Genomic DNA, 11,206 nt, shown 5'->3' on the forward strand with positions numbered 1-11,206 from the left:
CATGCACACATTGAGTTCCAATATACATTCAGGTACACTAGTAACCTGCTTGTTAATGCCAATATTAATTACCCAATAATGTGGCAACGGTTTGAATGTCTCAGAAACTGCTGATCTCCTGGGATTTTCACATGCAAGTCTCTAGAGTTTACAGAGAATTTTTGCCAAAGAAAAAACCAAAAAAAAAAGTCCATTGAGTGGCAGTAATGAATGAGGTCAGAGCAGAACAGCCAGACTGGTTCAAGCTGACACAAAGGTGACAGTAATTCAAATAACCACACAATACAATAATGGCACGCACAAAAATATCTCTGAATGCACAATAAATCAAATCTTGAAGTGACTCGGCGACAGCAACAGGACACCACAAACATACACTCGGCGGGCACTTTGTTAGGTAGAGGAAGTACCTAATAAAGTGTCCGCAGAGCGTATATTAATTTTGCAGGCTCAGCTTTGGGGCAATTTATCTGTCCAGTTTTAATGTGGCTGGTTTCCAGTAATCTTTAACATGCAGAGAAATTAAATTAGACAGTTGAACCATTTGCCTGAAATAGCTCTGTTTAGTTAAATGTTAAGATGCTTTTGAATCATTTTCCACAATAAAGATATGTATTTTATAAAATTAAAAACCTAAGGCTACTTTGAAGTAAGTCAGTTTGAATAAACCAACTTCACATCAACTTAACACAATGAAATAAAACTAGCTGAAAACTGAAACACTTACACTGTCCTTAGTGAACAGAATGCAATGCAAGTAAATTATTTTTAACTCACAAAAGGTATTGTAGCCACTAACCAGTCTTTAACTTTAATGCTTGTTTCTAATCAAGCTGAGGTTTTTCATTAGAATATGACTACTTTTAGCCATTGCTTTCTATTCTATTTCATGTTAGCTTATGAATGTACTTGGTCTATAATATTATGATATTTCAACATTTGCTACATAGACATCCATTCCAAATGGGCACTTCCACTCAATTTGAAGTTAATTCCAGTGCAGTAAAGGACCTCAGTATAGAATAGTTCATCCCTTAATAACGTCAAAAAATTTTCAATGCAAGATTAGTTGAAGGAATAACAGATAACTGCTGCAGTTGGAATCAAAATTCTCTTGAAGGCTAACCCGTCTTCAACAAAATGGTGCTTAGATTGTAAAAATAGTTCCAATTATTCATTATTACTTTTCATATACTGCTTCTCCTGATAACTATTTTTCCTCATATACTAATTTCTCTTCATTCTTTGTGACAAAAATAAAATGTAAGGATAAATTTCATTGAAACCTGGCAGTTTTTGCCACATACCTTACCCAGTGTGGTGCCCAGACATGGCAGATCTATCCCAGTCCTGTTTTACCCACCTGGAACACCTGCCAGTCCAATATCATCTATTCCATCTGCTGAGGGAGTTTTCCGCCATCATCCCGTTTGCAGGGTATATTCCACCCCTGACCAATGTCAGGCTGACACTGGAGATGCTGAACACTGTGATCAGCCGTCACAAGACAGCACACTCTGAAGCCATCCTGATCATTGCAGGACACTTCAGGCTAGCTGGAGGAAGTCTCTGACCAACTACTACCAACATGCAGACATCCCACCTCTCCCGGAAGTTCCGGGAGTCTCCCGCATATTAATAGCGGCTCCTTAATGCCCGCAAATTATGTACAATATCAAGGAAATCAATTTTTTCTGAGAGCGAGCAAGCAAGAGAGAGCGCAAGAGTGACCACGAGAGAGACAGCGAGAGCAAGAGAGTGAGAGAGCAAGCAAGCAAGAGCGCGCGAGAGAGAGAGAGCGCGCGAGAGAGACCACGATAGAGAGAGAGAGATAGAGCGCGAGCAAGAGCGAGAGTGCACCAGAGTATTCCAAAAAAAAGAAAATATAAAACGTATGTCACCCCAGACTAAAGTGCACCCCTGCCTAATAGGGGTCAAAATAATGACAGTGTTGCTCGCTGCGCCGTTTGCAACAGTGACTTTTCTATTGCCCATGGCGGGTTAAGACTATAAAAGACATGTTGAGGTGAGTTTAACAGGCGTCATTTGTTCAGTAGCATAGCTAACATTATTTAAACTAGCTGGCTATCTGCTAAGGAGCTACTCTATTGCAGACATCCCACCTCTCCCGGAAGTTCTGGGAGTGTCCCGCAAGTTGATGGTGCTACCGCCCTGAAGTGAGTTTTTGAAAGGTGGGATGTCTGAACATGTCATCTGGACGACACACATTTGACCACTGTTACACCACTATTAAGAACATTTACCGTGACGTCTGATACCTGGACTTAGGCAAGTTCAAACACCTGGCTGTACTTTTATTTATAGCATTCAGACAGAGACTGGGGGACCACAGCATCAGTGGTGAGGACCATGGGAGGCGGTGGAGCAACTACATCCTTTCCAAATGGGGATTCATCTTTGGATCTGTATGAATTTTCCACAGTTGTCACCAACTTTACCGAGACTTGTGTGTATGAGTGTGTGCCTTCAAGAACATAACGGGTATACCCAATCCAGAAGTGTGCCAACAGTTATTTCATTAAGAGCTTGAGGAGATTTGGTACGTCACCAAAGACCGGCAAGTATCTACAGACGTTCCATGGAGAGCATTCTGACGAGTTGCATCATCATCTGCTCTGGAGGTGATGGGTCAGAAAAAACTGCAGAGGGTTGTAAACTTAGCCAGCTCCATCATGGACACTAGCCCCCCCACCACCCCCACCACTGAGGACATCTTCAAAAGGCAACACCTCAAAAAGCTGGTATCCATCATAAAAGACTCTCTCCATTCAAAATATGTACTCTTCTCATTACTACCATCAGTGAGGAGGTACAGGAGCTTGAACACGTACTTTCAATGTTTTAGGAACAGCTTCTTCCTCTCCACCGTCAGAACATTCCATGAACCCATAAACACTATCTCACCATTTTGCTTTCTTTTACACTATTCATCAAAATTTTATCTATTCTTATTGTAACTAAAGTAAATTTTATGTATTGTATTGTACTGCTGCCACAAAACGGCAAATTTCTTATGTCAGCAATAATAAACCTGATTCTGATTCTGAAGATGGACAGATTGAGATTTGAGTACAGCTTCAACTAAAGATGATTAGCACATTGACAGGATAAATTAGTACATGTAATAGGGTGATGGAGTAGATATGATAACAAATGAAAGGAAAGGGAGTCATATACTGATGAATCTTCTGGTGAATGGTCCACCCTACCGATCTTCCCTGATCTCATATGGTCGTTGACAGAGTGAATCCAAGAACAAGGGACCAACTACTCACTTACCCATATCTTCTGTGTTTTACCAACAGGTTTCTTCCTCAAAATATTTAAAAATTGGAAAAATTATATCCTTGTAAAACTCTGGGAAATAGTCCACCTTTTCCTCTGATCAGCAATCACTCAACCTCTGGGAAGATTTGACTCACTCCCAGTTTATCTTCCACCTTCTTTGTGTTGTCAGATGTCAAGAGCCTTTAAAAAGGGAAACAGACTTTTTGCAGGGCCTATCGTAATTGCACCCATTCAGCACAAGAGATTGGAAGGCCGCAATGCACATAAAAGACTCTGTTTAATGTCCCCTCTCCACAGGACCATCTGACCATAAATTGCAAGACATTTCCAAAAAAAAAGCTTTTGACAAGAAGCTAAGATTTGGGCCCCACATTTCCTTGTTAATGCAGAATCCAGGTATCTAGATGCTTATGAATGAAAATAAAGACTATCAAAATGTCCTGTACTTTTATAAAAATAGAAATTAAAACAAAAACAGTTAGAATGCATGTAACAAAATACATTTAAATTAGCTGCATTGATTTAAGAATTGTAAATTACTTATACACTCAGTGGCCACATTATTAGTTACACCTATACACCTGTTTGTTAATGCAAATATCTAATCAGCCAATCACGTGGCAGCAACTCAATGCATAAAAGCATGCAGGCCTGGTCAAGAGGTTCAGTTGTTGCTCAGAACAAATGTCAGAATGGTGGAAAATCTGATCTAAGCGGCTTTGACTGTGGAATGATTGTTGGTGCCAGAGGAAGTGGTTTGAATATCTCAGAAACTGCTGATCTCCAGGGATTTTCACACACAACAGTTTCCAGAGTGTATAGAGAATGGTATGATAAACAACAAAAAAAAATCCAGTGAGCAGCAGTTCTGTGGGCGAAAATGCCTCGTTTAATGAGAGAGGTCAGAGGAGAATGGTCAGACTGGTTCAAGTTGACAGGACTGTGGCAGTAACTCAAAATAACATGCGTTACAACAGTAGTGTGCAGACGAACACCAATGAATGCACAGCATGTCGAGCCTTGAACTGGATGGTCTGCAGCAGCAAAGGACCACAAACGTACACTTAGTGGCCACTTTATTAAGTACAGGAGATACCTGACAAAGAAGCTGCTGGGTGTTTATTACCTAACCTATGTGCAGCCCTTCGTCTCCATTGAAATGTATGAAGTCGCTGAACCACCACAAGGTTGAATCCAACATATCCTGGGCAGAAAATCTAGCACACTATTAAGAAGGTATATGGAGGAATTTAAGGTAGGGGGTTATATGGGAGGCAGGGCTTGAGGGTCAGCACAACAATGTGGGCCGAAGGGCCTATACTGTGCTGTACTATTCTATGTTCTAAGCTCAAAAGTAAAGCAAAGATAAATTGATAGCAGAGAGTAACAACAACCCCCCCCCCAAAAAAAAAGTTTGCAACTCTACACTCAGCACTCAGTCATACTTGCATGGGAGTTAATATTTAAATGTTGTGAACAGCCCAAGGAATCAGAATAATCCTGGTCATTATTTTCAAAGTCTTTTGTGGACAGCAGTTGTGTTTCTATCACAAGGAACACCAAGATATCATAATTAAATACAGTAAAAACTCACACAACATCTCGCTACTTAATATCTTTGCTTGCTGCATCTTTCTAAAAGAAACACTTATTTATTATTGAGATACTGTACAGAGTAGGCCCTCCCAGCCCTTCAAGGCACCCTGCCTAGCAACCACCAAATTAATCTGAGCCTAATCATGGGACAATTTCCAATGACGTATTAACCTACCAACCAGTGTACGTTTTTGGACTGTAGGAGGAAACCAGAACACCCAGCAGAAACCCACGCGGTGACAGGAAGAACCCATAAACTCCTTACAGGCAGCGGTGGGATTTAAACCCTGGGCTGCCTGTGCTGTAAAGCGTTGTGTTGGCCACAATGCCACAGTGCCGCCCGTGTTGTAGTTATTGCAAATTACGGGTCAGCATGCAATTAATCTTTTAAACCATAATAAGCCATATGTATAAAGAAGGAATATTTTGGTAAGAATTATCATTTCACCTCAGGGTATAAAGCCTGCTGCCAGTCATGATGAGCAAGGATGCATTTCATGTTTGACTCATTTATCTGAATCAATCAGAACTAACAGTGCAAAGGCAAAGTGTGGCAGGTAGCAGCATTAGCCAATAGTTTTGGTGTTATGCTGATGAACTATATGATCAAATGCTGCAGCAGGATTATGGCAAATGTACCCCAACTAGCCCTTCATAACTGAGTAAGTCTGTGCATTCTCAGGAATGTTTAAGAAAGGGAGTTAAATGTTAACTTTCATTTCAATTTCAATTTCTTAAAGAATAGCGGGTGTAAGATTATATGTGTTAAATTTCATGTGTCCTGTTGGGATCTAGAAATCCAAGTGTGTAGATTTGCCTAATCTCCTTTTACAATGTTCTACTGAGAATTTGAATTTGGAAATGCTACGTCTGGAGCAGTCTGTTGTGTGGAGTCGAATCGTGGACCTTATGCAAAGAAGCGCAACGACGACTGGAGGCATTTGAGATGTGGTGTTTAAGGAGAATGCAGAAAATGAGATGGGTGATGAAGGTCAGTAATATGGAAGTGTTGAAGAGAGTGAGGAGAGAACAGGAGTTGCTGAAGAATGTGCAGAAAAGGAAGCTGGAATATGCCGGGCACTTGTTGAGAGGTGGTGGACTGCAGAGATTGTTATTGGAAGAAATGATAGAAGGAAAGAGGGAAGGAGGAAGGCAGCGAACCACTTGGTACGATAATGTGAGGCAATGGACTGGGTTGAGTTATGCTGAGGCCAGAAAAAGAGCGCAAGATCGAAGAGGTGCATAGCCGCCAACCCTGGATTCAGGACGGCACCCATTGACTGACTGACTGACCGACTGACTGACTGTAATTTTAAATCTGTGGTTGAAAAAATAGGTGGTATCACAGCCGCCAACATTATAAAGACATTGCTGAATATTCTAGTGTTTAATTCTGTCTTAATCATGGGAAGTAAGTTACTATTTGTAATGAAATTTCAAAAATGAAAATATTAAATATGAAAATATTATTTTCTTGAAATTACTTGATGCTAATTTTCTGGTGTGCTTAGGTCTTGGTGAAGAACATTTGGAGATATTCACCAAAAATTAGAATCAACAAAAAAAATCCAACAATATTTTGTTCATATTATATATCTAAACGAATGTGCTAAATACACTTGCGCGCGTGCGGGCGCGCGCACACACACACACACACACACACACACACACACACACACACACACACACCCACACTCACACACACACACACACAAACCCACACTCACACATAGATGAACATACATAAATGCACTTGGCTATCGGAGCCTTGGTTCCTTAACGTTGTGGTAATTGCCAGGTGTGGTAATAGGGACATACTCGCAATGGCATGTGCCTCAAATAGCTTCTGACAACCAAGTCCAGGTCGTAGCCTTCATGTGTGGCTTAGCTACTGAGTACGGCAGAACCGTTTCTACTGACAGAAGGGGCAAAGTCGGGTTACTGGCACTTTAGAACCATTTGCTTCGGGCGAGGGGCTCATCAGCTGTGGTTGGCAGCTCATCTCGGAGAAGGAAAACACTGACCCCCCAAACTACACTGCCTGCGGCTATACCCACTCATGGGGAAGGATCGGGCGTAAACCCTGAGGGAAAAATCCGGAGCTGCAGTCCTTAAGGCAGTCCTACGTTGAGCTCAACACTGACCGGCAACCCCTGCGGCACTGCTGGTACCAAACTGTACTGGCCTCTGCCGTTCCTTTAGGTTCATCAGATCGGTGGAGACAGGGAGCTTGCTACATGGGCAACGGCTTGCGCTCCATATCGTACTGCCCAGACAGCTAGGACACAGTATCCATGGTTGACCCTGACTGACGGAGGGCACACTCACTCATATGAGCCTAGTAACAAGCACGAGACCATACATTCCAGGTAACAAACATAACAAACACAATATTTGTTTTATGAAGAACAAAGATGAAAATCCAGTCATTTCAAAACAGGCATGAACATCGACTTCTCTAACTTCCGCTAATGCCCCACCTTCCCCTCGTACCCCATCTGTTATTTATTTTTATACACACATTCTTTCTCTCACTCTCCTTTTTCTCCCTCTGTCCCTCTGACTATACCCCTTGCCCATCCTCTGGGTTCCCCGCCCCCTTGTCTTTCTTCCCGGACCTCCTGTCCCATGATCCTCTCGTATCCCCTTTGCCAATCACCTGTCCAGCTCTTGGCTCCATCCCTCCCCCTCCTGTCTTCTCCTATCATTTTGGATCTCCCCCTCCCCCTCCCACTTTTAAATCTCTTACTAGCTCTTCCTTCAGTTAGTCCTGACGAAGGGTCTCAGCCCGAAACGTCGACTGTACCTCTTCCTAGATATGCTGCCTGGCCTGCTGCGTTCACCAGCAACTTTGATGTGGGTTGTTTGCATTTCAAAACAGTATTCTTTTCGCCTGGATTTTTTTTTTGCTGTCATTTCTGATTTATTTGTAGGGTGAAAGCATCCCCAGTTACCTCAGCTTGTGTTTTTCAGATCAGTTCCTCAAATGGAGTATTTCAGAAAGTTGTTAAATGTAGTCATTTACAAGTGACAATGCATAGAGAACCAGGGTAACATTGCAGGTTTAAGATCTTTCATCGAAAGTCATGAAATTGCAATATTGATTATTTATCTACATATACTGCCGAACAGCTGAGCACTTCCGGCACACTCTATTTTTTATTTCAGATTCCCAGCAACTGCAGTATTCCATTTTGTAAAATTGACTAAAGTGCTTTTATCCCTAGATTTAATAAACATTTGTTTCATATGATTGTGGTTACTGAAACCTAAACCTGCTCCACCACTATTAGGGAAACATGTCTTGAAGAATCCTAGAATCATCTTAACAGGCTATTCAGCTCATTGAAGCTCTTTGTAGTGCAATCTGATCAGTCCCACTTCCCACTCTTTACCCATAGCTCTGCAAACTATTTTCACTCAAGCATTAATCCTGTTCCCTTTTGAAAGCTTTGATTAGCAATATTTCCACAATCCTTATAGGAAATTAGTTCCAGATCATAACCAGGCTGCATGTTTTCTTTTATGCATGAGGATAACCATTCTTTGAATTACTACTTTTAAAACTAAATCAAGAAATTATATCTGATGTCTTATAACTTGACATTTCCATTTTGGGATCTTACCTAGCAACAAAGTTGGCTTTATGATTCTTGAGTTTACTCCTTACAGGCCACACTTTCAATTCCTGGTGCTGTTGAGGGGGAGTTTGATACAAAAGTGCTGTTTTTGTGTCCACGGCTCAGCTGACTAAAATTTGTTTGCCATTGTTGTCCATCCTGTTGAATCTAGCGTAAGTGTGCTTGAATACTCAGTTGCAGATGTGCTGCAGAGGCAAGAAAAGCACATATGGAAGGAGCATAAGACTGCATGCAAAATACATTCAAAGAAGAGTTCAAGGGCTTCAATATGTGTTGGAAAAGAATCTGAAAATCCTTGGAAAGGCTCAGAGTAGTGTCTTTTCCAAGGCTGAAGTTGCGGGAAGACAGAAAACTGATTGGAAAAGGAACTCCTAAGTACAGGCAGAAACTGCAGATAAGCAATGTAGTGTCTCGGTATCCTTTGCTCAATGAGAATAATAAATAGAGTTGCTGCAAATAGGTGGTCGACGATTGGCCACAGACTCAATGGCTGAAGAGCCTGATTCCATGTTGTACGTGGTAAATGGACCTGCCTTTCTTGATGAGGTCCAATCTTCATGGGAAAAAAATGAAGATTGCCCACTACCTTCACCAAACTTTCAGCTGCCACTACGAATGTCAGCTACATATATTAAGGTTATGATCAGTTATGACCACACAGCAGCCCACCAGTCCTTGTATTAGTTCAGTCTAACTCCACCTTTAAGGCCCTTACCTGAGAAAGGATGTGCTGGCATCAGAAAAAGTCCAGGGAGTTTCACAAGGATGATCCAGGAAATAAAAGGGTTAACGTAAGAGGAGCATTTAATGTTTCTAGGCCTGTGTCCACTGGAGTCTAGAAGAATGAGGGGGGATCTCATTGAAACCTATGGAATATTTGAAGACCTAAAAAGAGTTGGGGACATGGAGATGATATTTTCTTCAGTTGGAGAGTCTAGGATAAGAGGGCACAGCCTCAGGATAGAAGGTCATCATTTGCAAACAGCAGAGGAGGAATATCTTTAACCAAAGGGTGGTGAATTTGTAGAATTTACTGCCACAGATGGCTGTGAAGGCCAAGTCATTGGGTATATTTAAAGTGGAGGTTGACAGATTCTTGATTATTAGGGGTGTCGAAGGTCATGGCGAGAAGGCAGGAGAAGCGGGTGAGAGGGATAATAAGTCAGCTATTGAATGTCGGAGTAGGCTCAGTGGGCTGAATAGCCTAATTCTGCTCCAATGTCTTATGGTTTTATAGTCTAATATCAACTCAAGGTGTCTCAAGCAACAAAAATGTTAGTGTATTCATTTTTTTCTGCTGACCATGGTCAGACTTTTAATACCTCGCACAAACTTTTAAAACCCTCGAGCTATTCTGTGCAGACTAGGTGATGCCACAATGGGAGTGCTTTGGAAGAGCCAGGCATTTTCCACCTACCATGTTGTCTCTGTGTTCCTGCTGCTCTAGTTTCTCCTAGGAAGAGGTGCAATAATATAATGGTATGGTACTGGACTAGCAATCCAAAGACCTTGCCTACTATTGTATTTAAATTTCTCCACAGCATTTGGGGTGGGATTTAAACCCATTTTAATCAACTAGAGTTAGAAAGTCCTTATTAATAACCATAAAACTACTGGATTATTCCAAAAAAATCACTAATTAAGTTCATAAAATCTCATCCATTACCTTTTCCCTAACTGATTTTTCCCTGACTTGTATCTGTCTACAAACTCAAAGCAATATTTCCTCTAAGGTGTGTGTGTGTGTGTGTGTGTGTATGTGTGTGTGTGTGTGTGTGTGTGTGTGTGTGTGTGTGTGTGTGTGTGTATGCTTACCTTTTGCTACTAGCACACAAAGGAATTTAAATTGCGCACAAAAGGTTGTCTCCCTCTACCTTGTTGGCATGTTAAGTATATTTCACGGTCCTACATTATCACATTTCTTTTTCCAGTGTCTGATGTGGACGGTGTTGACACCGTGGAGTTTGCTATGATTTGTCTGCAGACTTTAGAACTGGCTTACTTATACTGCTTTTATTGAAGAAAATATAGATTCACTCTGTCAAGTTCCAAAGAAGCAAAGGGCGCGAAGCACAAAAGAACTGCTAGTTCATTCAAAGCAGAATGGCTTCATGAAACAGTAGAAACTGCTACACTGAAAGCTCATGAGGTCAGGAACATCCAGATGCAAGAAATATTTATGTAAAGAGGTGTTACCTGTGTGTATTGTTGTGATGCAAAAGTTGCTGGAGAATTTACAAGTGGGAAGAAGTGGAATTAAATTTGGAAACTTGACCTTTTAAAGTGTCATTTAGCAAGCAAATCACATATGGATGGTATGGAAAAGCTCCAGCAAGAAAATCCTTCACTACCTGCGGCAGGCCTGCTACATTTCTTTTGTGAGAGTGTAGATAAATGAGAGCAAAAACAATCAAACCCAGAGGAGATCAAAGTTCTTTAGACAGTATTTTGCTTGCTGTTAAAATGAATACTTCTATGCATAAAATACAGTGTGCACATGCTGTTGTCAGTAGGCAATAAATTGCACAGCACAAGATTTTTGCATTCACTGGGCATTATAAATTAGAGCGAACATTGACCTTCAGTGATGTTGTTGAATCTTAATTCTGAAGTGGTTTAGCTTGGATGAAGAAAAGGCTGGTTGATGAATACTGGCCTAC

The sequence above is a fragment of the Mobula hypostoma genome, chromosome 27 (assembly GCF_963921235.1).
Source record: "Mobula hypostoma chromosome 27, sMobHyp1.1, whole genome shotgun sequence".
Classification (NCBI taxonomy): domain Eukaryota; kingdom Metazoa; phylum Chordata; class Chondrichthyes; order Myliobatiformes; family Myliobatidae; genus Mobula; species Mobula hypostoma.